The 19974-nt window shown below is 48.2% G+C and overlaps 1 protein-coding gene across 5 annotated transcripts in view; it reads right to left on the bottom strand.

Moving 5' to 3' along the window:
- Positions 1–16466, bottom strand: part of CHD8 (chromodomain helicase DNA binding protein 8) — a 57246-nt gene extending 40780 nt beyond the window's left edge. For 2 of the 5 annotated variants that reach the window (XM_044421392.1, XM_044421397.1), the window contains exons 1-2: positions 16256–16466; positions 14081–14138 (exon numbers count right to left, since the gene is read on the bottom strand). The gene's annotated coding sequence lies outside the window, so the exon portion shown is untranslated. Of the gene's footprint in view, positions 1–9006; positions 9116–10145; positions 10341–13734; positions 13814–14080; positions 14139–16255 lie in introns of those variants that run through there. The other 3 variants (XM_044421394.1, XM_044421395.1, XM_044421396.1) reach the window with 3 other exon arrangements.
- Positions 16467–19974: the final 3508 nt, after the last annotated feature.

The raw sequence follows: 19974 nt of genomic DNA, 5'->3' as shown, positions 1-19974 counted from the left end.
TTGTTCAAGGCAAGGCTGGTGCGCGGGTCCAACTGAACAAGCGCAGAACAGAGAGAGAGCCCTTTGTTCCTCCCAGGCTTCTCCTGTACCTGCACTGCATTTCTGGTTGTCTGGGGCGACTGGATGACTTATAAAATTCATCACCAAGTGAACAGGCCGCAGCCTATGACCCAATGGGCAACCTCTCCAGCGACCGCCGATCTGCCTGGGGTGGCCAGTCTAGGAACTCCACTTGCCTTTGGCTTTGTTGCCTGCTTAAGAGGGTGAAAATGAAACGGGAGGAAGGCCATCTGGGACAACTGGCGAGACACGGGCTATTCCTTGTGGAGTTGTGCTTTGGCTTTGTAGGCCAGGAGTGCTTCCAGGCTAGCTCTGGATGCTAAATGGGTGAGCACAGGTGCGCTGCCACCGGAGACCTTGACATAATGCAAGCAAACAATGATAGCGGCCCCGTTATTATGACAGGGTGCAGAAGCTCCATTCTGGGGGCGAAATCAGTTCCTTCCTCCGGCCAGCAAACATTTGGTGGACTTGTAGTTTTCATGTAGATTTTCCTCCTTATTCTAAAAGGTTGAAAGGTCTCTTTTGGGGTGTAGTCACAGGCTGCAAGAGCTGTACGCTCAGGTTTGCGGCTATTTGCGGTCATTTTGGCCTTCTTCCTTTCCCTCTTGGCTCTGCTCACCATTGGAATGTCCCTGCAATCCCAGAGCATCTCTGAAATGGACTTTGGTCCAGTGCAGAGTTTCCATCCTCGCTTTACCCATGATAAAAGAAGAAGAGATCTACTTCACCAACTGGAGGCTCGGTGCTGGCCAAGAACTCTACATGACAGCAGCTGAAGACTCTCAAACTACACTAAAGTCTTTTGACTTAAGATTTAAACTGGCTTGGAATCATTACTGGTTCTCATTGGGAATGCTGGACATGTGCTTTTGGGTTGCTCAGTCAATGCTGGGAATCCTGTGAAGGTTCTTCTATTAAGAGCTGGGCCCTCTGTGGAACTGGAGATCTCGATATGAGAGCTTTAGACGAAGGTCTCTTCATCCACACCTGACTATTGATCCATCTAGCCTGGCCTGTCAGTGACTTTGGCAGCTGGCTCATTGCTAGCTCATTGGTCTAGGGCAGTGATGGCGAACCTTTTAGAGACCGAGTGCCCACACCGCAACCCAAAACCCACTTATGGATCGCAAAGTGCCAACGCTGCAATAACTGAAACCTGAAAACTGAGGTTTTAGTTTAGAAAAAACACCTCACAGCCAGTCCAAGCAAAAATATATATATATCTCCTTGGCAGCACACTGACCGGCCATGCGAAAGCTCAGATGCGTTGCGGCGAGTGAGTTGTGGCTCATGACATCATCGCCTGGTGCCACTACTCCTTTCTGAGCATGCGCATGGCCCCTGTGTGTGCTGTTATCTGATGCTTGGATGCTGGGGTGACTTGGCTTGCGTGTCGACAGAGAGGGCTCTACATGCCCACTGTGGCACACGTGCCATAGGTTCACCACCACTGGTCTAGGGGTATGATTCTCGCTTTGGGTGCAAGAGGTCCCGGGTTCAAATCCCAGACGAGCCCAAGTGTTTGGACATGCACATGGTGGGCATGTCATGAGCAGAGCTGGCTGGAGTCGGGGGTCAGACTAGATGGCCCGAGAGACCCCTTCTGTTTCTATGTATTATAGAATTTACTAGAGACTAACTCAGGACTTTCTGCATGCAAGCCATATGCAGGGAAGAGTTCAGTTCCCCTGACATCCAGCCAAATCTCTATGGCTGGCAAAGCTGAGGTTCACAGAAACATTTACTTTGGTTTAAACAGAACTTTTAACGTCCTTGAAACGTGGAAAAATCAAAACACGAGAAAGCAGCCTCATGATCTTGCCGATGCACTGTAGTTTTGAAAGGGGAAGCACAGAAAAAACAACGCATGTTCCCCACACAACCCATGTCCTCCACTGGTACCAACCCAGTGAGTATCCTATTTCCAGACATCTGAATAAACCCTGGAGTAAAGAGAATGCGATGGACAGAGCCTTCTCTAAAATCAGGGAGTGGGCAGACTTGAGGCGTGCCGGATCAGCCTTTTCCCCCAACTAGTACCAGGAGGTCCAACAACTGGATCCAGACATAAAAGTGTGACACAAGGCAGGCAAAGTGATACAAGCAAGCCGCCTCTGCCTACACGCTCGGCCAACAAACTCATTCAGCACCAAAAGCTACTGCTCGCACAGGAACCTTATCCGCCTGTTCTACTTCACCTATTCCATTTCCCAACCCTCCCAAAATTTCTTATTTAGGAGGGAAAGTTGATGCTGAGAGCCAGAGACCATTGCTGAACTACTGCACATCACCCCGAGATCTACCACTGGGTAGATCTGCTTTTAAATAAAAATAGAATCAAGTTCTCTCTCTCTACTCCCATGGACAGTTAGCCCAGGGTAATTTTACCCATCTAAGCTCATTTATTATATTTATTATATTTACAGCCTTTTTTTCCTACAAGGACGTCAAGGTGGCTTGCATAACCCCCCCTCATTTCCTTTTTATTTTCACAACAACCCTGTGAGGAAGGCAAGACTCACAGCCGGTGACCACCCCAAAGTCATCCAGGCATTTTCCTGGCCAAGTGGGGACTAGAACCCAGATCTCCTGTGTCCTAGTCTTACACTCGAACCACTATACAACGTGGTCTGGGGCTTCTGCACCACTTTCCAGAAATGGCTCCATCCATCACAACAAAACTCTGGGGCGACCCACTCCACCCCCCGTGATGCCCTACCTTGCCCCGCTTCTGGAGAGAACAGATCCTGTTCTGAGAAACATTTCATGAGGGCCAGGAGTAAGACACTGAAACCGTTATTATTTATAGGGTAACCTGTTGCCATTGAGAAGGCCCGCAACAGGACTTCCGTCAGTCCCTGCCGGCACAGTGAGGGCGAGGCGTGGGGGAACGGTCAGGCCAAATATCTGGAGAGTCACCAGCGTCCCAGCCCCATTCTAGGGAAACAGCTACACCGTTCCATTGTTTTTCTTTACACAAACAGCCATGGGTATGCCAGTGTGAACCCATGGCCAACCGTCTGCTCCAGGGATGGAGCTACACAACACAATCTCCCTGAGTGATTTCCCCTAAGCGTGGCACACTAGATAGGCATCCATGCACAGGTAGCCCTGGCGTTACAAACGCCATCCTTGAGTGACGAGTGCTGCCTTTGGGCACCAGGCGAGAAGAGGCAGGGAGGAGGAGGGAAAAAGTGGCGCCGGTCAGCGGCCACATCAGAACTAGAACGTGACTCCAGCAGTAACTCCCTGCCCCTCCGGCGGCACAACCAAACCGGACTCTCCAGCACCAGTCCCATCTCCAGTATCAGCCAGTTAATGTTAGCTCAAGAAGTGCAAACCTTTCATAACCTTTTTACTATTTTTTCTGTCTTTCTAGCTAAAAGATTTTAAGAACGGTACCGTACGCCTACACACATACATACAAATTTGCACGCGCTCTCTCCAGTACCTGGAGAGTACCTCCAGTACCTTACTTGGTTATTACTGCATTATTTTCATTAGTAAAATGCTGTACTGTCTTTAAGATGTTTTAGTGTATATGAAAGTGTTTTTAAGTGTTTGATATGCTTTTTCTATAGGTGATCTGACTTACATACACATTCGACTTAAAGACGATCTTGAGAACGGAGCTTGTCCACAACCCAGGGACTACCTGTATAGGCTTTTGATGCTACGCTGGAATCCTTTTCTTAAGGATGTCAACCTGTAGTGCTGGTGGACCGACTCGCTAGGTCTCCCAAGTCATCCAGAGGAAGCAGGTGTGCCTGTTATCCAGTCAACCAAAACTGGGTTGAAGCAGGTGCCATTGAAAGGATCAAGGGCACAATCTTAAGTTCCTTCAGAAAGAAAAACATCCTACAAGGCCCAACATGCCCCAGCCAGCCCTGCTAAATGCACTCAGGGTGGCACCTGAATCAACCGATCAAATGCAAAACACTTTGCGTATTGCCAATAAATCAATGCAGGAGCTACTGGAGAGAGAAGGTAACCAAAACCAAACATGAGAACGGACAGCTTTAAAAAACCACTGCTCGCAGTGTCCTTTCCATGCTTTAGACCAGCCTTTCCCCAGCTGGCAACCACCAGATGTGTTGGACTATATCAGGCATCATCTTCTGTTGGTCGGGGATGATAGGAGCTGTAGCCCAGAACCTCTACAGGATGCCTGGTGGGGAGGAGGGCTTCCCTCTGCACATCTGGACTGAAAAGCCTCTGGGAAACAAAACAAGACAACTCGCAGTCCAAAGATATGAAAACTGCGACCCACCCACCCAGCTGAACACTCGCATTGATTAATCGACTGATCGAAGCGGCCCTGCTCAGGAAACATGCAGTCCCATTTCTGCTCCTTCGGCTTATGGCCCATATATTTTCTCGGGGTGCAGTCAGTCTCCAGCCCCAGCTCCCATTCCCCCACTTTGCCTGGTTCTCCTTTCGCCCTGTGAGCACGCGTCCACATTTCCACCTGCAGGCACCCTCCATTTTTCTCTGGGATCCCAGACTTCTCCCCCTCCTCCCTTCACAGGCATCCTTGCTCAGACCCCCCTCTAATTTCCACACCTCCGCCGGCCTTCCCTCATCGGAGTCCCTCTCTCTCTTTTCCTTGCGCCCTTCTCTGCTTGCCAGACCTCCATACATTTTGCCTCCTCCATGTCAACTGGGGCTCCTTGTTCTCCCCCAGGCCCGATCCTCCTCTCCTCTCCTCTCCTCTCCTCTCCTCTCCTCTCCCCTCCTCTCCCTCCCAGCCCCATTTCATCGCACGCTGCCATCCCCCTTTCACCTCCTGCATCCTGCAGCCCTTTCACCCCTTGACCCACATCTTCCACTGTGCAGCCCCATGCTCAGCCCCCAGAAAGCCTCCTTCCCCCCCTGAACCTACTCCCCGCAGACCCCGGCACCCCTTGAACCCACCCGCCTTTTCTGCAGCTCAGGTATCCTTCCCAGCCAGCCTGCCGGCGTCGCACTGTCCTCTTGCAAAACCCCCTTACCTCTTTATCCCCCAAACCCAAGCCCTCTGTCATCCCTGGCCCCTCCTCTGCCTCCTCCTCGATCACATCCTTCCTCCTTAGCCCCCAAACCTGCAGGCTCCGGTCCTCCCAGCCCCCCACCTCCTTGTCCGCTCCGGTTTCCGCCACCCCTCCCCCCTCCCTTACCTTCTGCCACCCATAATCCGCATTTTCCTCCTCCTCCTCCTCCTCCTCACTGGAAACCACCTCCCCCCACAGGTCTCCCCATCCGATCCTGGATCCTGCCTGGCCCCAATAGCAGCCGTGGCTCCTCCTCCAAACCTCCGGCGTCTCCTTCCTTCCCTCCTCCTCCTCCCGCCCCAGCGCGGAGCACAAGGAGGAGGGAAGGAGAGAGGCGGAGCCCGGCCTGGGCCCGGCGTCCCCCCCCAACACAACACAACACACACACACACAGCGCCGGCCGGCCAGCCGGCCGGCCGGCCCCCTTCCTCCTCCGCTCTGCTGCAGAGAGAAAGGGGGCTGCCTCCCACCCGACCCAGCGCCCATTTGCATCCTGGATCTCATCACCGAAAGCAATTCTTAAAAACCTCACCGAACTAGCAAGGTATTGAAACATACCTGGGAAAATGGCACAAAATGAAAGCTCGGCTGCCGCCCCCATTTTTTACACACACTCTCTCTCTCTCTCTCTCTCTCTCTCTCTCTCTCTCTCACTCCCCATCCTGTGCACGCATGTGTGCCTGTGTGCACAGCCTTCGACTGCACCCCCCTCCTGCTCCCCACCCCGAAAACGTGAGCAGGGGGAGCTCTTGGGCCCTGCCTCTTTCCCTCTAGTGAGGAGCCAAAGGCGGCTTGGGCAGCTGGCTCCATTCTGTCTTCACAACAACCCCATGAGGTAGGTTGGGCTGAGAGTGAGTGACTGGCCCAAAGTCACCAGGTGAGCTGCCCGGCCGAGAGGGGACATGACGCCGGATCCCACAGGTCCCCAGTCCAACACTCTCACCCCCACTTCACGCCGGCTCTCCGCTCCAGAAGCAGAGAAGTCCTTCCTCCAGTGCTCCTCTCTGCACCTTGAACATTCCTTCACATCCCACTTTCCCCATCGCCTTTTGTGCACACGTATATTACGAGTAGCATCCACACACTTTATTTAAGATCCCTTCAGATGAGTTTGCTCCCAATCCCAGAAGGATGCAGTTAATCGCTGAAACTACAGTAGAATGAGTAGTGTCAGAATAAGTATGAAAATATGAAAACAAAATGTTCTCCCATGTTTTTCAACTCTCTCTGTGTGTGCACATGCACATAAAATTCTGTGGCTGAAACCCCCGATTAAGGAAATTTTAAAATTGAGTACCCATTTGGAGTTCAGCTGCTAAGTCTATCCAACTCTACAAAAAATTCACTTCTGGAATTTAGACAATGCATGGGATGTGTCCCAGCATCAAGTGCGCCTCAGAGGCATATGAGGAAAAATGGAAAAAAACAGACTTAAGAGGGTAGCTTCTACCTGTAGTTTTCATGCATGTTTATATTAGACACTTGCCTCAATCTCAAACACTCCTGGCTAATTAAACCAGGAACTCTGTTTTAGTCAATGGGATGTTATCTTAGGACACTGTCCTACCGGCTGCACATTTAAAGAGAAGGAAGCCCCCAAACTGCAGAGGCTTCTGAGCACAACCTGGCCAGCTGGACGAAGAACCACAGGTGACCTTCACCTCCGTCCTTTGCGCTCTGTGTCATTTGCCAGATGCATTCTTCCAGTGGCGCATCAGAACCAGGGGGAAACCTACGTATATTAATCACACATGTGAAATATTACTCTCGCATCCCCTCCAGCGTATTGAACCCTCCTGTGCCCCATTTGTTCAACTGCATGTCATTTTCTTCTACATCCTCCAGCTACTAATGAACTGCTACGTCCTTTTTTTTAAAAGTAAGTTTTATTATTATTTTCTACTAACTAACAAAAAGAAACTAAAAATCATCAATCATCAGAAACATCAGACCTACTGGGTCAGCCTCCCGTGGTTTTTTTTTTTTTTTATGGTAATCCATAAACCTATTTAAGTCTATGCATAGTCCCGTTGAACTGCTACTTCCAACACTGGCCAGGCTGGTTGGGACTGATGGGAACTGGAGTCCGCCAACATCTGGAGGGGCACAGCCCAATTCTAGTACTGTTTGAAAAGATGTGGCTTTTATTTTAAATTGCATCTTTGGCTCATACACTGTGATGGAGAGGGGAAAAATTAAAAAAGAGATTCCCCCCGCCCCCAGCTCTACATGGACCCATAATTTGCTCAACAACACATCACATGCCCGCCATATGCAGAGGTCTGGAATCTATGCCCTAAATCCGACAACAGCCCTTAACAACCTGGCTTTCAAAACCGTGCCCCAAATGAATAGTCTGTGCTCATTTTGCAACTCATGCAGGCAAGCAAGTTCTGCCTACTAATTTACCTAACACTACATTCCTGCTGTCTAACAAGTCTCAGGCACAGTGAAACCATCACGGTCCCAAACTATCCAGTCTCTTTTTGGCACCATTATTGCTCCAGCGACGAACTCCGACAATAACTGAGACATGACCAAATGCGGTCGCTGACTGGTTTCCGGAGGCTACTTTTCTGACTGTTCTGTTGTGCCTGCACTCCAGTCCATTTTGGGGTGCAATTCAAGAATGATGGAAAGTGTGCATTACTTCCCATTGAGAGAGAGAGAGAGAGAGAGAGAGAGAGAGAGAGAGAGAGAGAGAGAGACAGACACAGAGAGAGAGAGACCCCCTCAAAAACAGCCTAGTAAGATCAATAAGAAAAAAACAAAAAATATATTAAAATCTGTAACAAAGCAAGAAGAGGAAAACAAAGGTTGTAAAATAACTTCAAACCCAGTTAAATACTTTAAAAAACAGCCTAGTATACACAATAATACAGAAACCCTTAACAGAATGTTTCCTGCCCCAGTCAATATAAGCCACACTCACTCTCATTTCCTCAGCATCAGCATCATCATCATCTCCATTTGCAACATGGGAATATAACTGGCCTACCCTGCAGGGAAGTTCTCAGCCAGGTCTGCCTTCAGGATTTTGGGGGCCCTCCAGCAGGGCAGTCAAAGTGCTCACACCCCTCCCACCCCCAAGTAAAAACATGAGAATAGAGTGAGGATTTTCTTTTCTCTGAGCTTCTGGGATGCTGTGTGCCCAGTGGAAGCGGTAGTACGGTGACAGAATTCGGTCCCATGCTGGATGCAGGGCCCTGGGAAATGCCCAACTTTGCTTTCCCCGAGGGCCAGCGGTGTTGTCAGCATTACTGAGCTAACTGCGAAGCAGGAGAGTTTGTGCTTGAGCAGTGGGTAAAATGCTTTAAAGCACTGAAACGAGAGCTCCACACGCTTTAAAAAGCACTAGACCAGAGGCAGGGAATCTATGAGATGCTACTGGCCTGCCATTGTCTCGGACTCCCAGCTCAGCTGGCTGGGGAGGCTGCAGCCTAAGAACATCTGGTTACCAAAGGCTGGGCATCCTGGCCCCTAATCCTCTTCCTTCCCACTGAGACTAATGAATTATTGCCATTGCATAGATTTGGCAAAGTGAGGCTGAGAGAAGCTCATCCGGAGCTGCTAAGGCAACGCCATGATACACAGACATCAAACGGGAGAGGTCTCTAAAGGAATACAAGGACACTTTGCCACTGAATGCGTCTGGAGGATCAGAACTCTTCCTCCTGGGAAAACAGCCAGGACAGCATGGTGAGAGCCAGAATAATCTAGCGGTTAGCACGGCGGACTGGAATTCAGGAGATCCGAGTTCTAAATCCCCACCTGGCCATGAAGTTCACTGGGCCAGTCACTGACTTTCAGCCAAACCTACTCTGCAGGATTGTTGTTAGGATGTATTCAAGAAGTGGAGCACAGAAGCCACAAGAGGGAAAAGGGATGGGATATACAAGTAAAGAATACATACATAAACATTAGTAGTCTCGTGTGCGTCTTTGAGGTTTGCTCCCTGTCTGCACCTTAAGGAGCTCAGACCGATTTCATACATGCCCTTTTGGTGCATTTGCTCTTCTGCTCTTGGGGTACATGCGAAAGACAGAAAGGCAACATTAAGTGCCTCATCTCACATTTTAAAACCTCTGCTCAGTCTCGCTCTGTATATTTAATCTGCTACCACTGGACACCCATGGCTACCGAGCTGCCTGCATTTTGGAATACCTTTAACCCCCATCCCCTTGAAAAGTCCCACCACACTTCTTCCCGGTAGAGAGAGACATGGGGAGAAGAACCAGATCAGTTTCGACAGTGTCGGTTTCCTCTGGCAATATGGACGCAGTGGTGGAATTCCCATATCAGTTTCTCCTATGCTACGGTAACTGTCTCCCCCCATGGCTCCATGCCACCGCTGCCTGAAAATACTCCCGGGAAGGAGTATTCCTCTGATCATGCCAGTTTTACTCCAGATTGCAATGGGAGGGATATTGAAGGAAACAGGTTCGGGGGGGGGGGGCAAGGATAACTGTGAAGCAGAATTCAATGTCTAGCCAGATGGCAGCATCTGGGCTAAGCAGATAAGAGGTATTTTTCCCCTTGCTCCCTTGAGGGAGCTGGGGGTGGCCCATTTGAGCAGGAAAAGCGTACCTTGAGAGCATACAACTGACCATTTAAACATGCACGTGTGATTTTCGGACTAAGTGCAAGCTTCGATGAGCTCCCAAACACACATTGCTTCAATGGGATTGCTCCAATTGACTTCAACGGTGCCATAAAGCTGTATTTGCAATATACGCGCACACGGCTTGTCTTTGGCAATCTCGGTGGCTAGCCAGAATAACCGTTAAAACGTTCATGTCTGGAAGCTCTGATCATCAGTTGCTGAGAGTTAACAAGAGGGGATATTCCCATCATGCACTGCTGCTTCTGAACTTCCCTGAGGCTTGTGCCAGCCACTGACAGCAGACTACGCACTGAGTTAGATGGGCCAGTGGTTTGATGTAGCACGGTCATTTTTATTTCTTGGACCAAACTGAGCTTGAAGCTCATCTCTCTTGGCACTCTGCTCTCACCGAGCTCTTTGGGATGCAATCCATGAATGCGACTACATACCAACTGTGGATATGACAGTTAACTGGTTTAGGAGAGGAGAGGCAGATCAATGCTGGGTTCTGTAAATACTCCTGTGAAGTCTCTCAGAAGGCAGCAGGGAGAACCGTGCGCGCGCGCATGTAATCACAGACTGTGAACAATCCATTTTAATCAACTTTCAGAATATACTCCATAACACAGAATGACAATTCTAGACTGCAGAAGAATAAAAAAAAAAAAACAGATCAAAACAGGAAAATTGCAGGCATACTTCATTCCATCTTAATCTGAAGAAGGGGGAAAATGTGTGACCCTGAAAACAATTACTGGGTTACAGGGCATAAGTACCGGAACGCCATTCCACGAGGATTCTAACTCCTGCTTGGGATTTGGCAGAACTGAGCATTGCTGCGATGCGAGACCATCCTCTTACATGAAGAACACGTTGCTTTAAAACAGCAACACCTCCCCCCTCCCACCGGTGCTGCACCACAACGACAGGCTGGGATACGATTAAGTAGAAATGCCTCTTTCCAGTTTTTCCCTATTTCTGCCTTTTCCTTTCATTCATATCACTGCCACCCCCAAACAAGCTGCCAGTCGCCCACCCTGCTCCCAGCAAAGTTGCTACATCAGCAACTTTTCTGCTGAATCTATGGAGGGAGATGGGTTTCTCTGGTGGCCTGATTTCTTTCCCCCGCTGTGGAAATGGCAAAAAACAAAAAAACAAAAAACAAAAAAACCAGACAACACCTCTAGCCACACACATACACAAGATCAAAGTCCAGTTTGAAATTAATCTGACATATAAGACCCTTAGTTGTCCAGTTCTCCTGCCCAGCCCACAGTCAAAGTCATCACCATTTGGCACTTTATATTTTGGGGATGCATTTCCAAGGTCATTTAAATCCAGGCTAGTACTTCTAATAGTTATGCAGATCTCGCAAATAAGCCCATATAAATTACTGGGTTGCCTTTTTTCCCAGAATTCCACCGAGAGGTTAGGATTCTGCATTTCCACATAGGCTAAAAAAAAGTGGAAGCCACCTCTTTCACAACCAGTTTCCGGAAAAATCCTACCTCTGCTATTGCCACATTCCGGTGACTAAAGGAACAGAACTGCTTTCTGCTAGGTGTGTTGGCAGAGGAGGAAGGAAACTTGAGGGATTGACTCCACTTCTTCTGCAGAGAGCATGGAAATCAAGGAAAGCAGCAGAAGAAAGATGGAGAAATCCCCACCTCCTCCACCAATGCACTCAGCTCACCTGTACAGAATTCCTGATCACCAATGCAGAACGGGTAAGTGTTAAATGTATGGGTGTATCAGAACAAGAGCCATAAGAATGTCTACTAGTAACATCACAAATCGATTCTCATGCTTCCAGACTGTTGGGAAACACAAATACAATATCTACAAAATATTCCCTTGCACCTAGCCCTTGCTTTTAGTCACAGTGTTTGAAACCCTTGTCTTTCCCCAAATCGCAATTCATTCTGAAGAACACCAAATACTGAGGTAGTGGGAACATCCTGGGGGGGGGGGGAATCAAGGGATAAATAAAAAAATATGTCCACTTGATAAATTAATCCCAGGCCTACAGATGTAAGCACAGCAGTCTGAAATCTACAGCTGAAATCCAAACTTTCCACTGCTATTTGGGCTACCACAGAACCTGAAATTAGGCAAACATCATGCTTACGCATGATCTGAAGTACTATTTCCTTCTCCTAGCCACAATACAAGCTCCCTGTATTCCGCTGTTTCCATCACCCACTTTTTGGAGCGTTTACTTGTAGGGCACTCTGGGGTGATCCAGCACTCTGTCTATTATACAAACTACTGAATCTCCCTGAGACAGGCCCCCGATTTTGTTACAAAAATCACCAACCTAGAACCAGAGGCCAAGATGCTGTGCAAAGAGATGCAGAATCACTGTTATTTTAATGTGATTTAATCTGAAGAGACACACAACTGGTTTGTTAGCTTTTATTGCATAATGGTCGTAAGAAACTATGTGCTGCCAATGAAGAGGTAGCCCAGAGAAGCTCCCCAGTGCTTTGGACTAAATTTAGATGAAACCTTACACAAGTTTCTCATGGTTGCTTGTATCTGTGAACACCACCACAGGTAAGCTGGGTTACTGGTATATTTATAAACCAGTATAATACAGTGCAGAACCACCTCAAGAGGAATGGGACAAATCCATCCCACTTACCCCGCATCCTTAGTGACTTCTACAGGTAAAGGATGCGGCCTCGAAAAGACTAAACAAACTGCATGCACGCGGGGAACGTGGCATTCCACAAGAGTTGGACACGGGTCTGCCTACATCATTTGCATGAAATATGCATAGCATCAGCACAGCCTTAGGTCTACAAGAGATCAAAATGGATGGTTCTCTACACTGGCTTGCCCTTTCAGCAAACAGGAGAGTCACGGCCAGTTGCTTTCGGGAAGCAGAGCCAGGTCCTCCTCAAACGACACCTGCAGTGCTGGAATTGTTGTGGGTCACATTGTGGGCTGGCGCTGTGGGTCGCCTGCAGAGCCCCTGCTGTCGATTCCCAGAGCACCCCGTCCCTGCAGTTACTGCCTATTCACTCGTCCTCTCTGCACCCACAAACCATGACCAGAGGGGTTCACAACGGAACAGCATCTTCCCTGCTCAGACGGCTTTTCTTTTGGGAGGTCATGTGGCCCACAGGAAAACGGCAAATGGACGGACACTGGTAGTGGCAGGAAGGAGGTGGCGGACTGGCTGAGAGCATCTTACATAAAAGCCCTCGAAAAGTGGAGCCAGCTCTGGCTGGGACACCCTACCCCAAGCTATCCTGTTTTACCCTGGCGCCCTCCAGGGGTTTTACACTAGATCCCAGAAGCCCTGCTACTGGCCCATGCTGACAGAAATCCAAAATCTCTGGCAGATACCAGTTTGAGAAAGGCTGCTTCAGCCATGCACAACAGCCTCCATCCAACCTTTGCGCACATTCTCAACCAGAGAAAAATCACTCCTCCCTTCCATTCATAGACCTGCACACACCAGAAAGCAGCAGACAAGCAACTAGTTGTTTCAGAAAAGAAACAGATTGCGGAAGCATTAGTACTTAGAAGCACTTGGCCCAAAAGGCAGCTAAGGGAAAATGTTCTCATAACAGCTCAGGGCTGATCTCTAGTGGGTCTCCAAGTATATCTATAAGTCCTTTTCCATCTCTCCTTCTGCTGAACTTTGGAGACAGATTTCAAGCGTGCACTTTCCTCATCCCAGCCGAGTCTGCCTTTAGAAAGGACAATATGATCTACATGCTCACACACACTCAGATCCACCAGACTAATTATTCAATTATAGCTACCACACCCTCGCTCCATAATGACAACGAAAGCACATTATAATACATATGGCAAAATGGCGAATAAGACGGGCAGTAGGTGAGGGACGAAATATGGGCTCTCATTCTCAGCACAGCAAGGGAGCAGTAAAAAACCAATATAAAGGCTATTGGCATTAAGTGATCATATAAGCACTCGCAGATGCCTCATCAAAGACTCATTAAGGATACAATCCTATACCCACTTCCCTAGGCCTAAGCCCTTATTGAGCTCAATGGGACTTACTTCCAAGTCATCATGCAAAGGATAGCATTATAAGGAGGCAGCAAAATTCTTGAAATAGAGAAAGTCAAGACATAGTTCTCTGTTGAAGAAAAAAAAATCAAGGTGCACTAAATAGGCAATCTTATACTCATTTATTTGGGAGAAGGTCCCACTGAACTCAATGGGAGGTTACTCCTGAGTAGGCATGCATAGGACTACATTGTGAGCACCACCCAACGAACTCTTTCATACGAGTTTACCATTTCCTCCCAAGATTTTAAATACATGTGAAGACCAAGAGCCTATGCATTTTTCCCCGTCCTGAAATAAATACCTCCTCTTCCACCCCAGTTGAGACCACACTTACCTGAGAGTAAATCCCATGATTTACTTCCAAGTAAATAGCATAGAGCTGCAGCTGCCTTCTGCAGAGGAAGAAACAAAAACATGGATAAACAAATGAAAACAGACCAGGTAATCAGTCGCTTGCAGCACCTACAAATTCAGGTACTAGTCCTCATCAATCTATGCCCTCATATTTTTAGACTATACGCGGCTTGGATCTAAATCTGACAATCTCCCTTCTCCTCTAAAATACTCCACTTTAGAACTGCAGCTTAACACAGAAATAATTTCCTAAGCAATATTTGAATTATAGGTCTCTCAGGTCCAAGCAAAGTCACTTCAGCATGGCCTACACTCAAACCACACTAGGGCAGCCAGTCTGAGAAAACACAGTAGCGAGTTAGATCCAGTTTTAGAATAAATCCTCTGAAAACAATGGAGCTTAGTCATCACTAAATTAAATCCCACTGATTTCAATGGGCTAACTCTTAAATATAGCTAAGCCTGGATCTAGCCCACTAATATTGCATGCAAATCCACAAGTATCATTCCAGCTGTTCTTCTGTCATCCTCTCACTACTCACAATTTTTAGCTCTCTTGTGAAACTAACGAAGTGAATGGAAGGTCTTGTCAGGGGGTGTAACAATATGGACACATAAGAGAACTAACGAGAGGAAAAGACTGACACATGGTTTCTGCCCACCTTCAATGTAGGCCAAACAGAAAAGACTCTGACTTTGTCAGGATCACTAGAGAACAGAGAAGGCAGAATGCAAGGAGAAACCTACATTGGTGAGAATAATAAGGCTTCCCTCCTACATTTTTGTATGAACAGAATGTTATGAAATGAAACCACCATTCTGAAATGCGGAGAGCTCCCTGGCAGAGGTGGTGTGGGTGCGTGTGGGTGCACATGCGCGCATGATATGCACATTGAGAGGTGGGATGGGGTGCCACAAGGAACAAGAAAGGTGGATACCAAAATGGATCTCAGTGATCCTGCACCTGTTCACAAGTGAGAGTCACAAAGCCACAGGAAAGTTGACATGCAATGGCAGAGCAAACTTCCTGTCTAATCATCCACCGGTTTCAAAACCTAACGCAAAGGGATTTAAAATGACATTTCTGTTTTTCACATACACAGGTAACAGTGAAAAGCGCAAAGCCACTTCAAGGAACACACGTGGAACGTAATGCTGGCGTCAACATCTCCCCTTCACCACATGAAAACCACGTGTGGCAACATGAGATTGACCTCACACTTCCTTATGCAGACTTCCTTATACACACCCCACATCACCTCCAGTGCCCTTTCTGCACAGATCAACTAGATAGTCCAATACCCTGCACACACCCCACCAATGCACTGCAGAGGAATCGATCCCTCCATATGCACATCTTGACGTTCTTAGAAAGCTGCATGATCCCCTACTTCGTAATACTGGTAGGCACCCATCTACTTTTTGCTATCCGCACCATCTCCTCTACTTCTCCCTTCAACCTGATCCAGACCAATTCCACCCTTTTCTCTTTCCAAGGGATCTGCGTGGACAGAAACACACACAAAGTGTAACACGTGTGCTTTCCTATAGTAGAGCACACACTCTGCAGGTGGAAGATCCTGGGTTCTACCCCTGGAACGTCCTCGTGGCGTTAGAAAAAAATCTTCTCTGAACCCCGCAAGGGCTGTTGCCAGTCAGTGTCAACAATACTGGGCGAGCTGGGCCAACGGTGACTCAGTCCCAAGCACGCCTAGCCTCCTCGTCCACCACCAACCCCGCAGGATGGGGAGAACAAGCCCCTGAAAGCTGCGGATGCAGGATGCGATGCCTGCGAGCATGTGCGGTGAGTGAGACTGAGGTGCATCCAGCAGCCTTTTCCCTCCTCTTCTTGGAAAGGTCAGCACAAGACGAATTTCGTCCTCCTCCCCCGCACCCCCCCCGCGTTTTCCTTTCCTTCTGAAACGAACAGCCTCCTTCTAGAGAATGGGAAGCAAAACGGTTTCTGCGGCTTCACAGAAAGAATTGGCCCATCTCTCTTCCTGTAGGAAAAGTGGGGGAGGGGGGAAATCCCTGCATCGGGCCTGCATCAGGCAAAGGGGAAGGGCCATCCCATAATAAGCCTCCTCTCCCTCCCCACCCCACCCCTCGCGTGAATGTGTGAGGGGGGCGGGGGGCTGAAAACCCGGGGTCTTACCTGGGGGGGTCTCCCCACCTCCGACTCACCCTTTAAGGAACCGCTTCTCCTCCTCCCGCCCCCCTCCCCTCCGAGGGAGAGAGAAGCGAGAACAAGGCAGCCGAGCATGGACGGTGCAACCTAACCCGTCTCGGGCGCTCCAAGCCACGCCCACTCCTACAGCCAGGCCACCGGGCGGCCGCCGAAGGGTCCGGGAGGCCCGGAGGCGGGCCCAGGCAGCATGTTCGGTTGAGAGAACCTTCCAGGAAGTCTTGCTCCTCGCCGAATGAGGCGGGGAACAGAAGGGAAGCGAGAGGGGTCCTCTGCTGGGCGAGGCTGTCTAACGAACTGCCTGATTCACTTTCTCGACTTAGACGCTTTACAAAAGAGCGAGCTCGTTACTTAAGCTTTCTTGATGAAGCGTTTGGCCGTGTGGCCGTACGTATTTTATCCCGTCCTCTTTTAAGGTAGCGAGGCTATTGGTTAGGCACCTATATGAGGAAGCCATCTTGGACTGGCTGAGATTCTAGGGCAGGCAACGTGCGGCTCTCTTGACTTTTGGCCTAGGACTCCCATAATCCCTCACCATTAGCTATGCTGGCCAGGCCTGCTGGGAGTTGTAGGCAAAGCATTAAGAGGGTCACTCCCGGCGTGTTGTTGCGGGGGAGTTTATTGGGGGATCAGGAGCGATCATGACTCATGAATCTTATTTCAGGAAGAGCGTTCTTTATCATTGTTTAGGACCACTGTTGCTTTACAAACGTTGTTCCTCAACCCTTTATCACCGATTTTGCCTTCACAACAGCCCTGCAAGGCCAGGCCTGCTATTGTTCACAGATGGGGAAAACAGGCTGAGCAGAATTTTGGGCCTCAACAGCCTAATGCCAGCCTGCCCCAATTTGTCAGTGTCAGAATTGGATGCTGAGTCATGCAATAAAAGCTGTGACAGCACCTCACTGGCAAGGCAGTGCTAGAAATTAAATTGCAGACTCCCACCTTGTAAGTCCTGCCTGCTCTGTATGCACATTGGTCCAATTCCACTCTGGTCCTACGTGTGGGTTTCCTGTGGGCAGCTTTGAATGGACTTCTGGTGTGATCCAACCTGCCTGTTCGTATGACTCGCTCTCACTCCCTTTCTGCAATTGCACATGCAGAAAACAAAGTGGGCACGGGGCATACGCACTATCCTAATACTCATTCTAAGTTTTTACCAAGTGCATTTCGGTGCCTGTCCCAGCCCTCCACCTTGTTCTCTCCTTGAAAGTGCCCCCGCTCCTCACGGCTGCCCTTTTCCCTCTCCCCTTCCTTTGTGTGAGCTGGCGTGATTTCTAAGCATGATGGTGAGGCCTGCTTCTCATTTTATGGATATAGGCCACTTTAGGGGACAATAATTGTCTGAAAAGGGGGATAAAAGTGCAGTAAATATTTCCAGAGGGGTAGCCGTCTTAGTCTGTGGCAGCAAAAACAACCGTCTTGTGGCATCTTGAAAATAACACATTATGTCCACAAAAACTGATGTCATAATGTATTTGTTAGTCTTTAGGGGGTCACAAGAGCCTAGCTGTTTACCAGAAGTAATACAGCTCAGTTTGCTAGTAGGATTTATAACCTGGATGGATCAGGGGAGGCTGCTTTTAGAATATCTGGTTTAAAGTCTGGAGGAAGTGGGAAAGCTGTTTTAGCATTCACAGACCCACCATATTCAAAAGGAACAATTCCTTAATGCTCTTTTATTTTCATAAGGCAATGCTTCCTTTGCTACCAACATGTTTATTCAGATACCTTCTAAAAAGATTTACCATTTCAACTTCTATTTATTAATACTCATTTTGGACATTATATGGCAGTTGTGGATCCCCCCTTTTCCATTATTTAAAGCTTGCTTTGATATTTTTCAGACTCATTTCTGAGCAACCAAGATTGTGAAACCAAGGACATCCAGCAGAATTAATGCCAGCTTACATGGTTTGGGCAAATTTGTACATTAGACTCACCCTTTGAAAAGGAAAGAGAAAATTATGGCTGGTTGCATATCACACACTGAAAACTCTTATTTGTGGAATGCATTGTAAATATCTTTCTTTTCTGAATGGAAGAAAATATTAAGGAATTGACTCAAACTGTATCATCAAAAAGACCCCCTCCCCGCAGAATTAAATTGGGCAGCAAGTTTTCTCTAAAAAGTCTGTACAGTTTTTATGCCTGCTCTGAATTGAGGACTTTCTGACCATCATCACAGAACTAATTATGCCTACTTTCTTCCCTTTCAGAACTACTGTTCTTTGTAAACAAATATATGTATGCATTCTTTAAAAACATTGAGATGCTGTGCAATCACTGACACGTTTATTCGGAAGCTTAAGTTTGCAACATCAGATTTACATAATCTAAGCCACCCTTCCAGATGTGTTGGACTACTAACCCGAGGATCCTGTAACCAGTTGTAGTCCAACACACCTGGAAAGCACCAGGAGTTGGGAAGACAGATCTAAGCCTGGGGACACAAATACACATTGGCAAGCAGTGTGGCCTCTTCTCCTAATAATGAATGTGCATATGTGAGAGTAGATACTGAAGATGAATACTTTAGCCACCTAATGAGAAGGAAGGACTCACTGGAGAAGACCCTGATGCAGGTAACGATTGGAGGCAAAAGGAGAAGGGGATGGCAGAGGATGAGGTGGCTGGATGGAGTCCCTGGGGTGTGAGCTTGGGTGGACTCCGAGGGATGGTGGAGGATAGGAGGGCCTGGAGGAATGTTGTCCATGGGGTCGTGATGGGCTGGGCATGACTTTGTGACTGACAACAACAACAAATGTGAGAGTATGAAGAATACTTCTGATCAGAGTAGACATCTGTGGCATTCTTCAGACCCTGCCACACCTGCCGCTCCCCAAGACCGTTCCTACGTTCAAGGGAGGCCTTTCTCTTGCTTTTGGTCATCTTCCCTTATATCATGTGCCTCTTTACCCTTTTCAAGGTAAGCAATTGAAAAACCAGGCTCACTCTGCTAGGGACTTCTCTACTGGAGAATTTGAATTTGGCTCTGAACTGGATTGGTAGTCACTGAAAATGTTATCTAAACTGGTACAGTATGTTTCCAAGTAAGCCACTTGAGTTGAAATCTTGGCCTTTTGGGTATGTGTCCTCCAAAGCGTGTCCAAAGGCAGCCCCAAGAGTCTCGCTGAGGGCTTCTTTATGCAAGGTATTTATTCCATGCCTGTGATCTCTCTCCCCCAGATGTTTGCAGGGCCTTTTCACGACACTTTCGTACTCTACAGACTCTCCCATGTTTTCCAGCCAATTTCACGTCAGCAGGGGAGGTTACAGTGAGGAAAGTGCAGTATTAAACTTCGCACTGGAATGAACATTGCAAATCAGCTACGCTACCCCTAACGGCTAACAGAATATACAGAAAGGCAAAGACAGGCAAACCCCATGGGGGAAAGCCCTGTGTCACTTCCTCCTGCAGGGAAAATTGAAGAATAAGGCTCAATAAAAGAGTGGAGTTAAATCTTCATATAGAGAAACCCCCTGGCTTAGGGGTAGAGCAGAAGTTTGGATTGTAGAGCAGGAGACGTGGAAAATTTGCCCATCTCTCTTCTCCACCAAAGACCCCAGAGGGTCCACAATACCACCCTAGATGGACAAAGTGTCTGACTTAGCCAGCTACTGTTGCTCATCCCAGCTGCCAGAGCTGCCATCTTCTTCCCCAAAGTGGAGTACAATCCAAGTGTAGC

The sequence above is a fragment of the Varanus komodoensis genome, unplaced genomic scaffold, assembly GCF_004798865.1.
Source record: "Varanus komodoensis strain SLA01 unplaced genomic scaffold, ASM479886v1 scaffold119, whole genome shotgun sequence".
Lineage (NCBI taxonomy): Eukaryota > Metazoa > Chordata > Lepidosauria > Squamata > Varanidae > Varanus > Varanus komodoensis.
The sequence above is the reverse complement of the archived record's forward strand: the minus strand, read 5'-3'. Positions and strand labels throughout refer to the sequence as shown.